Below are 18,638 nucleotides of genomic sequence, written 5' to 3'. Positions count from 1 at the left end.
TGATGCGTATGAACGCATAAGTATGTATAGATGCATACATAGCTTTATCCATCTAGATAGCTGTTAGACAATATGAACATATCAATTATTCATAAACATAAATATTGAAGCTGAACCTAGAAACTGTTCTTTCACATCCACATTGTAAACATGAGTTTATTTTCCTTTCTCATCTATATGGCCAGTAATGAGATAGTTCATTTTTGCTGATTTCTTAGCTGACAACATGCTGGACTTACACAGTGCATTTCATTGTGAATTTCTTTGAAAGTGAATTTCAGATTCACACCTTTGACATGTCTTTCAAAAGATTGAACTTTATTGGTTGTGGATTTACTGTTGAAAATCAGTGTGTAAAATCTTTGTACGTCTGAATTTCAAGATTATTATTCAAACTGCACATCTTCGGTCCCCGTAATACAAAGTTTGACTCCTCAAGTTTTGTTTTAATGAATGCTTTGCAATTAAAAAGTTCCTTGTTCCCCTTATCAATAACAGTAAGATTTTAAAAAGTAATGTCGTGCATCAGGCCCCTGTGATGAGTTTGAGAAACCAGAGTGAGTTTGTAAAATCTCTCATTAGTTTGAGCCATTTAGTTTCCAGGTATTGTAAAAATTCTATTATTTGCTCACATCTAGTAAACTTTTAGAGTATAATCAATAAATTAATTTTTCACCCTACCGGTATTAGATATGTGATATTAATGAATACACTTGAAAGAAAATGATTTGGTCAAGAGTCATAAAATGGTCCCACCGAGATTTGAACTCGGATCATTGGATTCAAAGTCCAAAGTGCTAACCATTACACCATGGAACCTCCCATGTGAAAGGAGTGCAAACTGCTGCAGCAATGTGGAAATGTCAACGTTTTTAATATTCTACTGTCAAAGAGAAACTGAATTGGATTGCTTTCCTATTCTGGTAAACTTTTGCATATTGAACTATGTTGGGGAAGGATGTTGCCCAAAAGACTCAAATAACGTTATAACTCTGTTGAACAGTGGTTTTTATGTGAGATAATATTTTTCAATGAAAGATAAGTTGCCCCCTGAGGCAAATCTCTTCTGTCAAAATGGAAAGCTCACCCTGGTACGGGAGGGTGGATGGTGTCGTGGTTAGCACTCTGGACTCTGAAAACAGGGATCTGAGTACAAATTTCAGTGGGACTTATCTGAACATTACAATTTTCTTTTCCATTCAGTTCTTAAAAGTTTTATTTGGAACAACATCACATTTACTTATAAACATGTAAAAATCAACCTGTACATATGTATCTCTGTATATATAGCTATATGTCTCTGTATATTTATAGGAACATATAAACATATAGATTATAAAAATAAATATAATTAGTGGAGGTGAAAATCATGAACAGTTGTTGCCTCTCAGCATTTGAAACATGAGTTTCTACTTCTTTCTCTTTTATATGTCCTGAAATTGAGATAGTCACTTTTTACTCATTATTGATCCAACAATACAGTTGATGTATACAAAGCATATCATATGATTTGTGAATGAAGTTCAAAAATCAGAATTTGATCAGTACCTGTCATGCCTCCGACCAAAAGCTTATATTTTACTATTGGAGATCAACTGTTGTAAATCAGCATGAAAAACATTTTCTTTTCACGATTTCCATACTAATATAAAACAACATTTTTACTAGCTGAATGAGATCATCATTTGGGTTCCTCTATGTCTGATTGAAGAAAACTTCTCATTCAAAATGTGCTATTTTCGCCTTATCAATAGCGGGAAAGATTAAAAAAGTGATGCTGTGAATCACCCGTCTGAAATGTGTTTGAGAAAATCAGGATATGATTTTATAATGGCTAACTACTTTGTGAAGAAATTTGACGTCAAATTATTGTAAAGTTTGTATTGATGTAACTTGTTCAAGCTGATGGACATTTTGAAAGCATTTAATAATTGACTCTTTCAACCTACTGGTGTTGGATTTGAGCTATCAATGAACAAAGATGAAGAAATGGAAAAGCTCAAGAGTAATAAAAAAAGTCCCTCCAAGGTTTCAAATCGGATCATTGGATGCAAAGTCCAAATTGCCAACCATTGCTCTATCGAGCCACCCATGCAGGAGACAGAGACATTGCTTCAGTAGTCTGGAAATGTAGACTGTTTTATTATGCTACAGGCAAAGATGAACATTGTGATATAACTTTTATATTCAGATAAACATTTGAATATTTAACACTTTTATAGAGAATATAGCTGAAAAGAATCAAATCACATTAAATCTCTATCCACTATGACCATTCAAATGAGATATCTTTTTATCAATATAAGAGAAGGACATCACTGATGCGCTCTCTTTTGTCTCAATGGAAAAGGCACTCTTGTGTGAGAGGGTTCCATGGTGTAATGGTTAGCACACTGGACTCTGAATCCAGCGATCCGAGTTCAAATCTCGGTGGGACCTACTACAATTATGAGATTCACTGTTTAACTCATTTTTTAGAATTTGGTCTAGAAAAAACCTAATATCAATGTTTTATACTGATGCGTATGAACGCATAAGTATGTATAGATGCAAACATAGCTTTATCCATCTAGATAGCTGTTAGACAATATGAACATATCAATTATTCATAAACATAAATATTGAAGCTGAACCTAGAAACTGTTCTTTCACATCCACATTGTAAACATGAGTTTATTTTCCTTTCTCATCTATATGGCCAGTAATGAGATAGTTCATTTTTGCTGATTTCTTAGCTGACAACATGCTGGACTTACACAGTGCATTTCATTGTGAATTTCTTTGAAAGTGAATTTCAGATTCACACCTTTGACATGTCTTTCAAAAGATTCAACTTTATTGGTTGTGGATTTACTGTTGAAAATCAGTGTGTAAAATCTTTGTACGTCTGAATTTCAAGATTATTATTCAAACTGCACATCTTCGGTCCCCGTAATACAAAGTTTGACTCCTCAAGTTTTGTTTTAATGAATGCTTTGCAATTAAAAAGTTCCTTGTTCCCCTTATCAATAACAGTAAGATTTTAAAAAGTAATGTCGTGCATCAGGCCCCTGTGATGAGTTTGAGAAACCAGAGTGAGTTTGTAAAATCTCTCATTATTTTGAGCCATTTAGTTTCCAGGTATTGTAAAAATTCTATTATTTGCTCACATCTAGTAAACTTTTAGAGTATAATCAATACATTAATTTTTCACCCTACCGGTATTAGATATGTGATATTAATGAATACACTTGAAAGAAAATGATTTGGTCAAGAGTCATAAAATGGTCCCACCGAGATTTGAACTCGGATCATTGGATTCAAAGTCCAAAGTGCTAACCATTACACCATGGAACCTCCCATGTGAAAGGAGTGCAAACTGCTGCAGCAATGTGGAAATGTCAAAGTTTTTAATATTCTACTGTCAAAGAGAAACTGAATTGGATTGCTTTCCTATTCTGGTAAACTTTTGCATATTGAACTATGTTGGGGAAGGATGTTGCCCAAAAGACTCAAATAACGTTATAACTCTGTTGAACAGTGGTTTTTATGTGAGATAATATTTTTCAATGAAAGATAAGTTGCCCCCTGAGGCAAATCTCTTCTGTCAAAATGGAAAGCTCACCCTGGTACGGGAGGGTGGATGGTGTCGTGGTTAGCACTCTGGACTCTGAAAACAGGGATCTGAGTACAAATTTCAGTGGGACTTATCTGAACATTACAATTTTCTTTTCCATTCAGTTCTTAAAAGTTTTATTTGGAACAACATCACATTTACTTATAAACATGTAAAAATCAACCTGTACATATGTATCTCTGTATATATAGCTATATGTCTCTGTATATTTATAGGAACATATAAACATATAGATTATAAAAATAAATATAATTAGTGGAGGTGAAAATCATGAACAGTTGTTGCCTCTCAGCATTTGAAACATGAGTTTCTACTTCTTTCTCTTTTATATGTCCTGAAATTGAGATAGTCACTTTTTACTCATTATTGATCCAACAATACAGTTGATGTATACAAAGCATATCATATGATTTGTGAATGAAGTTCAAAAATGAGAATTTGATCAGTACCTGTCATGCCTCCGACCAAAAGCTTATATTTTACTATTGGAGATCAACTGTTGTAAATCAGCATGAAAAACATTTTCTTTTCACGATTTCCATACTAATATAAAACAACATTTTTACTAGCTGAATGAGATCATCATTTGGGTTCCTCTATGTCTGATTGAAGAAAACTTCTCATTCAAAATGTGCTATTTTCGCCTTATCAATAGCGGGAAAGATTAAAAAAGTGATGCTGTGAATCACCCGTCTGAAATGCGTTTGAGAAAATCAGGATATGATTTTATAATGGCTAACTACTTTGTGAAGAAATTTGATGTCAAAGTATTGTAAAGTTTGTATTGATGTAACTTGTTCAAGCTGATGGACATTTTGAAAGCATTCAATAATTGACTCTTTCAACCTACTGGTGTTGGATTTGAGCTATCAATGAACAAAGATGAAGAAATGGAAAAGCTCAAGAGTAATAAAAAAAAGTCCCTCCAAGGTTTCAAATCGGATCATTGGATGCAAAGTCCAAATTGCCAACCATTGCTCTATCGAGCCACCCATGCAGGAGACAGAGACATTGCTTCAGTAGTCTGGAAATGTAGACTGTTTTATTATGCTACAGGCAAAGATGAACATTGTGATATAACTTTTATATTCAGATAAACATTTGAATATTTAACACTTTTATAGAGAATATAGCTGAAAAGAATCAAATCACATTAAATCTCTATCCACTATGACCATTCAAATGCGATATCTTTTTATCAATATAAGAGAAGGACATCACTGATGCGCTCTCTTTTGTCTCAATGGAAAAGGCACTCTTGTGTGAGAGGGTTCCATGGTGTAATGGTTAGCACACTGGACTCTGAATCCAGCGATCCGAGTTCAAATCTCGGTGGGACCTACTACAATTATGAGATTCACTGTTTAACTCATTTTTTAGAATTTGGTCTAGAAAAAACCTAATATCAATGTTTTATACTGATGCGTATGAACGCATAAGTATGTATAGATGCATACATAGCTTTATCCATCTAGATAGCTGTTAGACAATATGAACATATCAATTATTCATAAACATAAATATTGAAGCTGAACCTAGAAACTGTTCTTTCACATCCACATTGTAAACATGAGTTTATTTTCCTTTCTCATCTATATGGCCAGTAATGAGATAGTTCATTTTTGCTGATTTCTTAGCTGACAACATGCTGGACTTACACAGTGCATTTCATTGTGAATTTCTTTGAAAGTGAATTTCAGATTCACACCTTTGACATGTCTTTCAAAAGATTGAACTTTATTGGTTGTGGATTTACTGTTGAAAATCAGTGTGTAAAATCTTTGTACGTCTGAATTTCAAGATTATTATTCAAACTGCACATCTTCGGTCCCCGTAATACAAAGTTTGACTCCTCAAGTTTTGTTTTAATGAATGCTTTGCAATTAAAAAGTTCCTTGTTCCCCTTATCAATAACAGTAAGATTTTAAAAAGTAATGTCGTGCATCAGGCCCCTGTGATGAGTTTGAGAAACCAGAGTGAGTTTGTAAAATCTCTCATTAGTTTGAGCCATTTAGTTTCCAGGTATTGTAAAAATTCTATTATTTGCTCACATCTAGTAAACTTTTAGAGTATAATCAATAAATTAATTTTTCACCCTACCGGTATTAGATATGTGATATTAATGAATACACTTGAAAGAAAATGATTTGGTCAAGAGTCATAAAATGGTCCCACCGAGATTTGAACTCGGATCATTGGATTCAAAGTCCAAAGTGCTAACCATTACACCATGGAACCTCCCATGTGAAAGGAGTGCAAACTGCTGCAGCAATGTGGAAATGTCAACGTTTTTAATATTCTACTGTCAAAGAGAAACTGAATTGGATTGCTTTCCTATTCTGGTAAACTTTTGCATATTGAACTATGTTGGGGAAGGATGTTGCCCAAAAGACTCAAATAACGTTATAACTCTGTTGAACAGTGGTTTTTATGTGAGATAATATTTTTCAATGAAAGATAAGTTGCCCCCTGAGGCAAATCTCTTCTGTCAAAATGGAAAGCTCACCCTGGTACGGGAGGGTGGATGGTGTCGTGGTTAGCACTCTGGACTCTGAAAACAGGGATCTGAGTACAAATTTCAGTGGGACTTATCTGAACATTACAATTTTCTTTTCCATTCAGTTCTTAAAAGTTTTATTTGGAACAACATCACATTTACTTATAAACATGTAAAAATCAACCTGTACATATGTATCTCTGTATATATAGCTATATGTCTCTGTATATTTATAGGAACATATAAACATATAGATTATAAAAATAAATATAATTAGTGGAGGTGAAAATCATGAACAGTTGTTGCCTCTCAGCATTTGAAACATGAGTTTCTACTTCTTTCTCTTTTATATGTCCTGAAATTGAGATAGTCACTTTTTACTCATTATAGATCCAACAATACAGTTGATGTATACAAAGCATATCATATGATTTGTGAATGAAGTTCAAAAATGAGAATTTGATCAGTACCTGTCATGCCTCCGACCAAAAGCTTATATTTTACTATTGGAGATCAACTGTTGTAAATCAGCATGAAAAACATTTTCTTTTCACGATTTCCATACTAATATAAAACAACATTTTTACTAGCTGAATGAGATCATCATTTGGGTTCCTCTATGTCTGATTGAAGAAAACTTCTCATTCAAAATGTGCTATTTTCGCCTTATCAATAGCGGGAAAGATTAAAAAAGTGATGCTGTGAATCACCCGTCTGAAATGCGTTTGAGAAAATCAGGATATGATTTTATAATGGCTAACTACTTTGTGAAGAAATTTGACGTCAAATTATTGTAAAGTTTGTATTGATGTAACTTGTTCAAGCTGATGGACATTTTGAAAGCATTCAATAATTGACTCTTTCAACCTACTGGTGTTGGATTTGAGCTATCAATGAACAAAGATGAAGAAATGGAAAAGCTCAAAAGTAATAAAAAAAGTCCCTCCAAGGTTTAAAATCGGATCATTGGATGCAAAGTCCAAATTGCCAACCATTGCTCTATCGAGCCACCCATGCAGGAGACAGAGACATTGCTTCGGTAGTCTGGAAATGTAGACTGTTTTATTATGCTACAGGCAAAGATGAACATTGTGATATAACTTTTATATTCAGATAAACATTTGAATATTTAACACTTTTATAGAGAATATAGCTGAAAAGAATCAAATCACATTAAATCTCTATCCACTATGACCATTCAAATGCGATATCTTTTTATCAATATAAGAGAAGGACATCACTGATGCGCTCTCTTTTGTCTCAATGGAAAAGGCACTCTTGTGTGAGAGGGTTCCATGGTGTAATGGTTAGCACACTGGACTCTGAATCCAGCGATCCGAGTTCAAATCTCGGTGGGACCTACTACAATTATGAGATTCACTGTTTAACTCATTTTTTAGAATTTGGTCTAGAAAAAACCTAATATCAATGTTTTATACTGATGCGTATGAACGCATAAGTATGTATAGATGCATACATAGCTTTATCCATCTAGATAGCTGTTAGACAATATGAACATATCAATTATTCATAAACATAAATATTGAAGCTGAACCTAGAAACTGTTCTTTCACATCCACATTGTAAACATGAGTTTATTTTCCTTTCTCATCTATATGGCCAGTAATGAGATAGTTCATTTTTGCTGATTTCTTAGCTGACAACATGATGGACTTACACAGTGCATTTCATTGTGAATTTCTTTGAAAGTGAATTTCAGATTCACACCTTTGACATGTCTTTCAAAAGATTCAACTTTATTGGTTGTGGATTTACTGTTGAAAATCAGTGTGTAAAATCTTTGTACGTCTGAATTTCAAGATTATTATTCAAACTGCACATCTTCGGTCCCCGTAATACAAAGTTTGACTCCTCAAGTTTTGTTTTAATGAATGCTTTGCAATTAAAAAGTTCCTTGTTCCCCTTATCAATAACAGTAAGATTTTAAAAAGTAATGTCGTGCATCAGGCCCCTGTGATGAGTTTGAGAAACCAGAGTGAGTTTGTAAAATCTCTCATTAGTTTGAGCCATTTAGTTTCCAGGTATTGTAAAAATTCTATTATTTGCTCACATCTAGTAAACTTTTAGAGTATAATCAATAAATTAATTTTTCACCCTACCGGTATTAGATATGTGATATTAATGAATACACTTGAAAGAAAATGATTTGGTCAAGAGTCATAAAATGGTCCCACCGAGATTTGAACTCGGATCATTGGATTCAAAGTCCAAAGTGCTAACCATTACACCATGGAACCTCCCATGTGAAAGGAGTGCAAACTGCTGCAGCAATGTGGAAATGTCAACGTTTTTAATATTCTACTGTCAAAGAGAAACTGAATTGGATTGCTTTCCTATTCTGGTAAACTTTTGCATATTGAACTATGTTGGGGAAGGATGTTGCCCAAAAGACTCAAATAACGTTATAACTCTGTTGAACAGTGGTTTTTATGTGAGATAATATTTTTCAATGAAAGATAAGTTGCCCCCTGAGGCAAATCTCTTCTGTCAAAATGGAAAGCTCACCCTGGTACAGGAGGGTGGATGGTGTCGTGGTTAGCACTCTGGACTCTGAAAACAGGGATCTGAGTACAAATTTCAGTGGGACTTATCTGAACATTACAATTTTCTTTTCCATTCAGTTCTTAAAAGTTTTATTTGGAACAACATCACATTTACTTATAAACATGTAAAAATCAACCTGTACATATGTATCTCTGTATATATAGCTATATGTCTCTGTATATTTATAGGAACATATAAACATATAGATTATAAAAATAAATATAATTAGTGGAGGTGAAAATCATGAACAGTTGTTGCCTCTCAGCATTTGAAACATGAGTTTCTACTTCTTTCTCTTTTATATGTCCTGAAATTGAGATAGTCACTTTTTACTCATTATTGATCCAACAATACAGTTGATGTATACAAAGCATATCATATGATTTGTGAATGAAGTTCAAAAATGAGAATTTGATCAGTACCTGTCATGCCTCCGACCAAAAGCTTATATTTTACTATTGGAGATCAACTGTTGTAAATCAGCATGAAAAACATTTTCTTTTCACGATTTCCATACTAATATAAAACAACATTTTTACTAGCTGAATGAGATCATCATTTGGGTTCCTCTATGTCTGATTGAAGAAAACTTCTCATTCAAAATGTGCTATTTTCGCCTTATCAATAGCGGGAAAGATTAAAAAAGTGATGCTGTGAATCACCCGTCTGAAATGTGTTTGAGAAAATCAGGATATGATTTTATAATGGCTAACTACTTTGTGAAGAAATTTGACGTCAAATTATTGTAAAGTTTGTATTGATGTAACTTGTTCAAGCTGATGGACATTTTGAAAGCATTTAATAATTGACTCTTTCAACCTACTGGTGTTGGATTTGAGCTATCAATGAACAAAGATGAAGAAATGGAAAAGCTCAAGAGTAATAAAAAAAGTCCCTCCAAGGTTTCAAATCGGATCATTGGATGCAAAGTCCAAATTGCCAACCATTGCTCTATCGAGCCACCCATGCAGGAGACAGAGACATTGCTTCAGTAGTCTGGAAATGTAGACTGTTTTATTATGCTACAGGCAAAGATGAACATTGTGATATAACTTTTATATTCAGATAAACATTTGAATATTTAACACTTTTATAGAGAATATAGCTGAAAAGAATCAAATCACATTAAATCTCTATCCACTATGACCATTCAAATGAGATATCTTTTTATCAATATAAGAGAAGGACATCACTGATGCGCTCTCTTTTGTCTCAATGGAAAAGGCACTCTTGTGTGAGAGGGTTCCATGGTGTAATGGTTAGCACACTGGACTCTGAATCCAGCGATCCGAGTTCAAATCTCGGTGGGACCTACTACAATTATGAGATTCACTGTTTAACTCATTTTTTAGAATTTGGTCTAGAAAAAACCTAATATCAATGTTTTATACTGATGCGTATGAACGCATAAGTATGTATAGATGCAAACATAGCTTTATCCATCTAGATAGCTGTTAGACAATATGAACATATCAATTATTCATAAACATAAATATTGAAGCTGAACCTAGAAACTGTTCTTTCACATCCACATTGTAAACATGAGTTTATTTTCCTTTCTCATCTATATGGCCAGTAATGAGATAGTTCATTTTTGCTGATTTCTTAGCTGACAACATGCTGGACTTACACAGTGCATTTCATTGTGAATTTCTTTGAAAGTGAATTTCAGATTCACACCTTTGACATGTCTTTCAAAAGATTCAACTTTATTGGTTGTGGATTTACTGTTGAAAATCAGTGTGTAAAATCTTTGTACGTCTGAATTTCAAGATTATTATTCAAACTGCACATCTTCGGTCCCCGTAATACAAAGTTTGACTCCTCAAGTTTTGTTTTAATGAATGCTTTGCAATTAAAAAGTTCCTTGTTCCCCTTATCAATAACAGTAAGATTTTAAAAAGTAATGTCGTGCATCAGGCCCCTGTGATGAGTTTGAGAAACCAGAGTGAGTTTGTAAAATCTCTCATTATTTTGAGCCATTTAGTTTCCAGGTATTGTAAAAATTCTATTATTTGCTCACATCTAGTAAACTTTTAGAGTATAATCAATACATTAATTTTTCACCCTACCGGTATTAGATATGTGATATTAATGAATACACTTGAAAGAAAATGATTTGGTCAAGAGTCATAAAATGGTCCCACCGAGATTTGAACTCGGATCATTGGATTCAAAGTCCAAAGTGCTAACCATTACACCATGGAACCTCCCATGTGAAAGGAGTGCAAACTGCTGCAGCAATGTGGAAATGTCAAAGTTTTTAATATTCTACTGTCAAAGAGAAACTGAATTGGATTGCTTTCCTATTCTGGTAAACTTTTGCATATTGAACTATGTTGGGGAAGGATGTTGCCCAAAAGACTCAAATAACGTTATAACTCTGTTGAACAGTGGTTTTTATGTGAGATAATATTTTTCAATGAAAGATAAGTTGCCCCCTGAGGCAAATCTCTTCTGTCAAAATGGAAAGCTCACCCTGGTACGGGAGGGTGGATGGTGTCGTGGTTAGCACTCTGGACTCTGAAAACAGGGATCTGAGTACAAATTTCAGTGGGACTTATCTGAACATTACAATTTTCTTTTCCATTCAGTTCTTAAAAGTTTTATTTGGAACAACATCACATTTACTTATAAACATGTAAAAATCAACCTGTACATATGTATCTCTGTATATATAGCTATATGTCTCTGTATATTTATAGGAACATATAAACATATAGATTATAAAAATAAATATAATTAGTGGAGGTGAAAATCATGAACAGTTGTTGCCTCTCAGCATTTGAAACATGAGTTTCTACTTCTTTCTCTTTTATATGTCCTGAAATTGAGATAGTCACTTTTTACTCATTATTGATCCAACAATACAGTTGATGTATACAAAGCATATCATATGATTTGTGAATGAAGTTCAAAAATGAGAATTTGATCAGTACCTGTCATGCCTCCGACCAAAAGCTTATATTTTACTATTGGAGATCAACTGTTGTAAATCAGCATGAAAAACATTTTCTTTTCACGATTTCCATACTAATATAAAACAACATTTTTACTAGCTGAATGAGATCATCATTTGGGTTCCTCTATGTCTGATTGAAGAAAACTTCTCATTCAAAATGTGCTATTTTCGCCTTATCAATAGCGGGAAAGATTAAAAAAGTGATGCTGTGAATCACCCGTCTGAAATGCGTTTGAGAAAATCAGGATATGATTTTATAATGGCTAACTACTTTGTGAAGAAATTTGATGTCAAAGTATTGTAAAGTTTGTATTGATGTAACTTGTTCAAGCTGATGGACATTTTGAAAGCATTCAATAATTGACTCTTTCAACCTACTGGTGTTGGATTTGAGCTATCAATGAACAAAGATGAAGAAATGGAAAAGCTCAAGAGTAATAAAAAAAAGTCCCTCCAAGGTTTCAAATCGGATCATTGGATGCAAAGTCCAAATTGCCAACCATTGCTCTATCGAGCCACCCATGCAGGAGACAGAGACATTGCTTCAGTAGTCTGGAAATGTAGACTGTTTTATTATGCTACAGGCAAAGATGAACATTGTGATATAACTTTTATATTCAGATAAACATTTGAATATTTAACACTTTTATAGAGAATATAGCTGAAAAGAATCAAATCACATTAAATCTCTATCCACTATGACCATTCAAATGCGATATCTTTTTATCAATATAAGAGAAGGACATCACTGATGCGCTCTCTTTTGTCTCAATGGAAAAGGCACTCTTGTGTGAGAGGGTTCCATGGTGTAATGGTTAGCACACTGGACTCTGAATCCAGCGATCCGAGTTCAAATCTCGGTGGGACCTACTACAATTATGAGATTCACTGTTTAACTCATTTTTTAGAATTTGGTCTAGAAAAAACCTAATATCAATGTTTTATACTGATGCGTATGAACGCATAAGTATGTATAGATGCATACATAGCTTTATCCATCTAGATAGCTGTTAGACAATATGAACATATCAATTATTCATAAACATAAATATTGAAGCTGAACCTAGAAACTGTTCTTTCACATCCACATTGTAAACATGAGTTTATTTTCCTTTCTCATCTATATGGCCAGTAATGAGATAGTTCATTTTTGCTGATTTCTTAGCTGACAACATGCTGGACTTACACAGTGCATTTCATTGTGAATTTCTTTGAAAGTGAATTTCAGATTCACACCTTTGACATGTCTTTCAAAAGATTGAACTTTATTGGTTGTGGATTTACTGTTGAAAATCAGTGTGTAAAATCTTTGTACGTCTGAATTTCAAGATTATTATTCAAACTGCACATCTTCGGTCCCCGTAATACAAAGTTTGACTCCTCAAGTTTTGTTTTAATGAATGCTTTGCAATTAAAAAGTTCCTTGTTCCCCTTATCAATAACAGTAAGATTTTAAAAAGTAATGTCGTGCATCAGGCCCCTGTGATGAGTTTGAGAAACCAGAGTGAGTTTGTAAAATCTCTCATTAGTTTGAGCCATTTAGTTTCCAGGTATTGTAAAAATTCTATTATTTGCTCACATCTAGTAAACTTTTAGAGTATAATCAATAAATTAATTTTTCACCCTACCGGTATTAGATATGTGATATTAATGAATACACTTGAAAGAAAATGATTTGGTCAAGAGTCATAAAATGGTCCCACCGAGATTTGAACTCGGATCATTGGATTCAAAGTCCAAAGTGCTAACCATTACACCATGGAACCTCCCATGTGAAAGGAGTGCAAACTGCTGCAGCAATGTGGAAATGTCAACGTTTTTAATATTCTACTGTCAAAGAGAAACTGAATTGGATTGCTTTCCTATTCTGGTAAACTTTTGCATATTGAACTATGTTGGGGAAGGATGTTGCCCAAAAGACTCAAATAACGTTATAACTCTGTTGAACAGTGGTTTTTATGTGAGATAATATTTTTCAATGAAAGATAAGTTGCCCCCTGAGGCAAATCTCTTCTGTCAAAATGGAAAGCTCACCCTGGTACGGGAGGGTGGATGGTGTCGTGGTTAGCACTCTGGACTCTGAAAACAGGGATCTGAGTACAAATTTCAGTGGGACTTATCTGAACATTACAATTTTCTTTTCCATTCAGTTCTTAAAAGTTTTATTTGGAACAACATCACATTTACTTATAAACATGTAAAAATCAACCTGTACATATGTATCTCTGTATATATAGCTATATGTCTCTGTATATTTATAGGAACATATAAACATATAGATTATAAAAATAAATATAATTAGTGGAGGTGAAAATCATGAACAGTTGTTGCCTCTCAGCATTTGAAACATGAGTTTCTACTTCTTTCTCTTTTATATGTCCTGAAATTGAGATAGTCACTTTTTACTCATTATTGATCCAACAATACAGTTGATGTATACAAAGCATATCATATGATTTGTGAATGAAGTTCAAAAATGAGAATTTGATCAGTACCTGTCATGCCTCCGACCAAAAGCTTATATTTTACTATTGGAGATCAACTGTTGTAAATCAGCATGAAAAACATTTTCTTTTCACGATTTCCATACTAATATAAAACAACATTTTTACTAGCTGAATGAGATCATCATTTGGGTTCCTCTATGTCTGATTGAAGAAAACTTCTCATTCAAAATGTGCTATTTTCGCCTTATCAATAGCGGGAAAGATTAAAAAAGTGATGCTGTGAATCACCCGTCTGAAATGCGTTTGAGAAAATCAGGATATGATTTTATAATGGCTAACTACTTTGTGAAGAAATTTGACGTCAAAGTATTGTAAAGTTTGTATTGATGTAACTTGTTCAAGCTGATGGACATTTTGAAAGCATTCAATAATTGACTCTTTCAACCTACTGGTGTTGGATTTGAGCTATCAATGAACAAAGATGAAGAAATGGAAAAGCTCAAGAGTAATAAAAAAAGTCCCTCCAAGGTTTCAAATCGGATCATTGGATGCAAAGTCCAAATTGCCAACCATTGCTCTATCGAGCCACCCATGCAGGAGACAGAGACATTGCTTCAGTAGTCTGGAAATGTAGACTGTTTTATTATGCTACAGGCAAAGATGAACATTGTGATATAACTTTTATATTCAGATAAACATTTGAATATTTAACACTTTTATAGAGAATATAGCTGAAAAGAATCAAATCACATTAAATCTCTATCCACTATGACCATTCAAATGAGATATCTTTTTATCAATATAAGAGAAGGACATCACTGATGCGCTCTCTTTTGTCTCAATGGAAAAGGCACTCTTGTGTGAGAGTGTTCCATGGTGTAATGGTTAGCACACTGGACTCTGAATCCAGCGATCCGAGTTCAAATCTCGGTGGGACCTACTACAATTATGAGATTCACTGTTTAACTCATTTTTTAGAATTTGGTCTAGAAAAAACCTAATATCAATGTTTTATACTGATGCGTATGAACGCATAAGTATGTATAGATGCATACATAGCTTTATCCATCTAGATAGCTGTTAGACAATATGAACATATCAATTATTCATAAACATAAATATTGAAGCTGAACCTAGAAACTGTTCTTTCACATCCACATTGTAAACATGAGTTTATTTTCCTTTCTCATCTATATGGCCAGTAATGAGATAGTTCATTTTTGCTGATTTCTTAGCTGACAACATGCTGGACTTACACAGTGCATTTCATTGTGAATTTCTTTGAAAGTGAATTTCAGATTCACACCTTTGACATGTCTTTCAAAAGATTCAACTTTATTGGTTGTGGATTTACTGTTGAAAATCAGTGTGTAAAATCTTTGTACGTCTGAATTTCAAGATTATTATTCAAACTGCACATCTTCGGTCCCCGTAATACAAAGTTTGACTCCTCAAGTTTTGTTTTAATGAATGCTTTGCAATTAAAAAGTTCCTTGTTCCCCTTATCAATAACAGTAAGATTTTAAAAAGTAATGTCGTGCATCAGGCCCCTGTGATGAGTTTGAGAAACCAGAGTGAGTTTGTAAAATCTCTCATTAGTTTGAGCCATTTAGTTTCCAGGTATTGTAAAATTCTATTATTTGCTCACATCTAGTAAACTTTTAGAGTATAATCAATAAATTAATTTTTCACCCTACCGGTATTAGATATGTGATATTAATGAATACACTTGAAAGAAAATGATTTGGTCAAGAGTCATAAAATGGTCCCACCGAGATTTGAACTCGGATCATTGGATTCAAAGTCCAAAGTGCTAACCATTACACCATGGAACCTCCCATGTGAAAGGAGTGCAAACTGCTGCAGCAATGTGGAAATGTCAACGTTTTTAATATTCTACTGTCAAAGAGAAACTGAATTGGATTGCTTTCCTATTCTGGTAAACTTTTGCATATTGAACTATGTTGGGGAAGGATGTTGCCCAAAAGACTCAAATAACGTTATAACTCTGTTGAACAGTGGTTTTTATGTGAGATAATATTTTTCAATGAAAGATAAGTTGCCCCCTGAGGCAAATCTCTTCTGTCAAAATGGAAAGCTCACCCTGGTACGGGAGGGTGGATGGTGTCGTGGTTAGCACTCTGGACTCTGAAAACAGGGATCTGAGTACAAATTTCAGTGGGACTTATCTGAACATTACAATTTTCTTTTCCATTCAGTTCTTAAAAGTTTTATTTGGAACAACATCACATTTACTTATAAACATGTAAAAATCAACCTGTACATATGTATCTCTGTATATATAGCTATATGTCTCTGTATATTTATAGGAACATATAAACATATAGATTATAAAAATAAATATAATTAGTGGAGGTGAAAATCATGAACAGTTGTTGCCTCTCAGCATTTGAAACATGAGTTTCTACTTCTTTCTCTTTTATATGTCCTGAAATTGAGATAGTCACTTTTTACTCATTATTGATCCAACAATACAGTTGATGTATACAAAGCATATCATATGATTTGTGAATGAAGTTCAAAAATGAGAATTTGATCAGTACCTGTCATGCCTCCGACCAAAAGCTTATATTTTACTATTGGAGATCAACTGTTGTAAATCAGCATGAAAAACATTTTCTTTTCACGATTTCCATACTAATATAAAACAACATTTTTACTAGCTGAATGAGATCATCATTTGGGTTCCTCTATGTCTGATTGAAGAAAACTTCTCATTCAAAATGTGCTATTTTCGCCTTATCAATAGCGGGAAAGATTAAAAAAGTGATGCTGTGAATCACCCGTCTGAAATGCGTTTGAGAAAATCAGGATATGATTTTATAATGGCTAACTACTTTGTGAAGAAATTTGACGTCAAAGTATTGTAAAGTTTGTATTGATGTAACTTGTTCAAGCTGATGGACATTTTGAAAGCATTCAATAATTGACTCTTTCAACCTACTGGTGTTGGATTTGAGCTATCAATGAACAAAGATGAAGAAATGGAAAAGCTCAAGAGTAATAAAAAAAGTCCCTCCAAGGTTTCAAATCGGATCATTGGATGCAAAGTCCAAATTGCCAACCATTGCTCTATCGAGCCACCCATGCAGGAGACAGAGACATTGCTTCAGTAGTCTGGAAAAGTAGACTGTTTTATTATGCTACAGGCAAAGATGAACATTGTGATATAACTTTTATATTCAGATAAACATTTGAATATTTAACACTTTTATAGAGAATATAGCTGAAAAGAATCAAATCACATTAAATCTCTATCCACTATGACCATTCAAATGAGATATCTTTTTATCAATATAAGAGAAGGACATCACTGATGCGCTCTCTTTTGTCTCAATGGAAAAGGCACTCTTGTGTGAGAGTGTTCCATGGTGTAATGGTTAGCACACTGGACTCTGAATCCAGCGATCCGAGTTCAAATCTCGGTGGGACCTACTACAATTATGAGATTCACTGTTTAACTCATTTTTTAGAATTTGGTCTAGAAAAAACCTAATATCAATGTTTTATACTGATGCGTATGAACGCATAAGTATGTATAGATGCATACATAGCTTTATCCATCTAGATAGCTGTTAGACAATATGAACATATCAATTATTCATAAACATAAATATTGAAGCTGAACCTAGAAACTGTTCTTTCACATCCACATTGTAAACATGAGTTTATTTTCCTTTCTCATCTATATGGCCAGTAATGAGATAGTTCATTTTTGCTGATTTCTTAGCTGACAACATGCTGGACTTACACAGTGCATTTCATTGTGAATTTCTTTGAAAGTGAATTTCAGATTCACACCTTTGACATGTCTTTCAAAAGATTCAACTTTATTGGTTGTGGATTTACTGTTGAAAATCAGTGTGTAAAATCTTTGTACGTCTGAATTTCAAGATTATTATTCAAACTGCACATCTTCGGTCCCCGTAATACAAAGTTTGACTCCTCAAGTTTTGTTTTAATGAATGCTTTGCAATTAAAAAGTTCCTTGTTCCCCTTATCAATAACAGTAAGATTTTAAAAAGTAATGTCGTGCATCAGGCCCCTGTGATGAGTTTGAGAAACCAGAGTGAGTTTGTAAAATCTCTCATTAGTTTGAGCCATTTAGTTTCCAGGTATTGTAAAATTCTATTATTTGCTCACATCTAGTAAACTTTTAGAGTATAATCAATAAATTAATTTTTCACCCTACCGGTATTAGATATGTGATATTAATGAATACACTTGAAAGAAAATGATTTGGTCAAGAGTCATAAAATGGTCCCACCGAGATTTGAACTCGGATCATTGGATTCAAAGTCCAAAGTGCTAACCATTACACCATGGAACCTCCCATGTGAAAGGAGTGCAAACTGCTGCAGCAATGTGGAAATGTCAACGTTTTTAATATTCTACTGTCAAAGAGAAACTGAATTGGATTGCTTTCCTATTCTGGTAAACTTTTGCATATTGAACTATGTTGGGGAAGGATGTTGCCCAAAAGACTCAAATAACATTATAACTCTGTTGAACAGTGGTTTTTATGTGAGA

At 33.7% G+C, this 18,638-nt stretch overlaps 13 non-coding genes across 13 annotated transcripts; 5 read left to right on the top strand and 8 right to left on the bottom strand.

Annotated features, from left to right (window-relative positions):
* Positions 1 to 747: 747 nt before the first annotated feature.
* Positions 748 to 819, bottom strand: TRNAQ-UUG (transfer RNA glutamine (anticodon UUG)). Its single transcript has one exon. It is a non-coding gene; the product is annotated as a tRNA-Gln (tRNA).
* A 1,548-nt stretch (positions 820 to 2,367) lies between these two features.
* Positions 2,368 to 2,439, top strand: TRNAQ-CUG (transfer RNA glutamine (anticodon CUG)). Its single transcript has one exon. It is a non-coding gene; the product is annotated as a tRNA-Gln (tRNA).
* Positions 2,440 to 3,264: 825 nt separating this feature from the next.
* TRNAQ-UUG (transfer RNA glutamine (anticodon UUG)) lies at positions 3,265 to 3,336 on the bottom strand. Its single transcript has one exon. It is a non-coding gene; the product is annotated as a tRNA-Gln (tRNA).
* A 1,549-nt stretch (positions 3,337 to 4,885) lies between these two features.
* Positions 4,886 to 4,957, top strand: TRNAQ-CUG (transfer RNA glutamine (anticodon CUG)). Its single transcript has one exon. It is a non-coding gene; the product is annotated as a tRNA-Gln (tRNA).
* Positions 4,958 to 5,782: 825 nt separating this feature from the next.
* On the bottom strand, positions 5,783 to 5,854 carry TRNAQ-UUG (transfer RNA glutamine (anticodon UUG)). Its single transcript has one exon. It is a non-coding gene; the product is annotated as a tRNA-Gln (tRNA).
* Positions 5,855 to 7,402: 1,548 nt separating this feature from the next.
* On the top strand, positions 7,403 to 7,474 carry TRNAQ-CUG (transfer RNA glutamine (anticodon CUG)). The gene has a single exon. It is a non-coding gene; the product is annotated as a tRNA-Gln (tRNA).
* An 825-nt stretch (positions 7,475 to 8,299) lies between these two features.
* TRNAQ-UUG (transfer RNA glutamine (anticodon UUG)) lies at positions 8,300 to 8,371 on the bottom strand. Its single transcript has one exon. It is a non-coding gene; the product is annotated as a tRNA-Gln (tRNA).
* Positions 8,372 to 9,919: 1,548 nt separating this feature from the next.
* Positions 9,920 to 9,991, top strand: TRNAQ-CUG (transfer RNA glutamine (anticodon CUG)). The gene has a single exon. It is a non-coding gene; the product is annotated as a tRNA-Gln (tRNA).
* An 825-nt stretch (positions 9,992 to 10,816) lies between these two features.
* On the bottom strand, positions 10,817 to 10,888 carry TRNAQ-UUG (transfer RNA glutamine (anticodon UUG)). Its single transcript has one exon. It is a non-coding gene; the product is annotated as a tRNA-Gln (tRNA).
* A 1,549-nt stretch (positions 10,889 to 12,437) lies between these two features.
* On the top strand, positions 12,438 to 12,509 carry TRNAQ-CUG (transfer RNA glutamine (anticodon CUG)). The gene has a single exon. It is a non-coding gene; the product is annotated as a tRNA-Gln (tRNA).
* Positions 12,510 to 13,334: 825 nt separating this feature from the next.
* TRNAQ-UUG (transfer RNA glutamine (anticodon UUG)) lies at positions 13,335 to 13,406 on the bottom strand. Its single transcript has one exon. It is a non-coding gene; the product is annotated as a tRNA-Gln (tRNA).
* Positions 13,407 to 15,850: 2,444 nt separating this feature from the next.
* TRNAQ-UUG (transfer RNA glutamine (anticodon UUG)) lies at positions 15,851 to 15,922 on the bottom strand. Its single transcript has one exon. It is a non-coding gene; the product is annotated as a tRNA-Gln (tRNA).
* Positions 15,923 to 18,366: 2,444 nt separating this feature from the next.
* TRNAQ-UUG (transfer RNA glutamine (anticodon UUG)) lies at positions 18,367 to 18,438 on the bottom strand. The gene has a single exon. It is a non-coding gene; the product is annotated as a tRNA-Gln (tRNA).
* Between the last annotated feature and the right edge of the window lie 200 nt (positions 18,439 to 18,638).

Source organism: Triturus cristatus, chromosome 5_2 (assembly GCF_964204655.1).
Source record: "Triturus cristatus chromosome 5_2, aTriCri1.1, whole genome shotgun sequence".
Classification (NCBI taxonomy): Eukaryota; Metazoa; Chordata; class Amphibia; order Caudata; family Salamandridae; genus Triturus; species Triturus cristatus.
The sequence above is the reverse complement of the archived record's forward strand: the minus strand, read 5'-3'. Positions and strand labels throughout refer to the sequence as shown.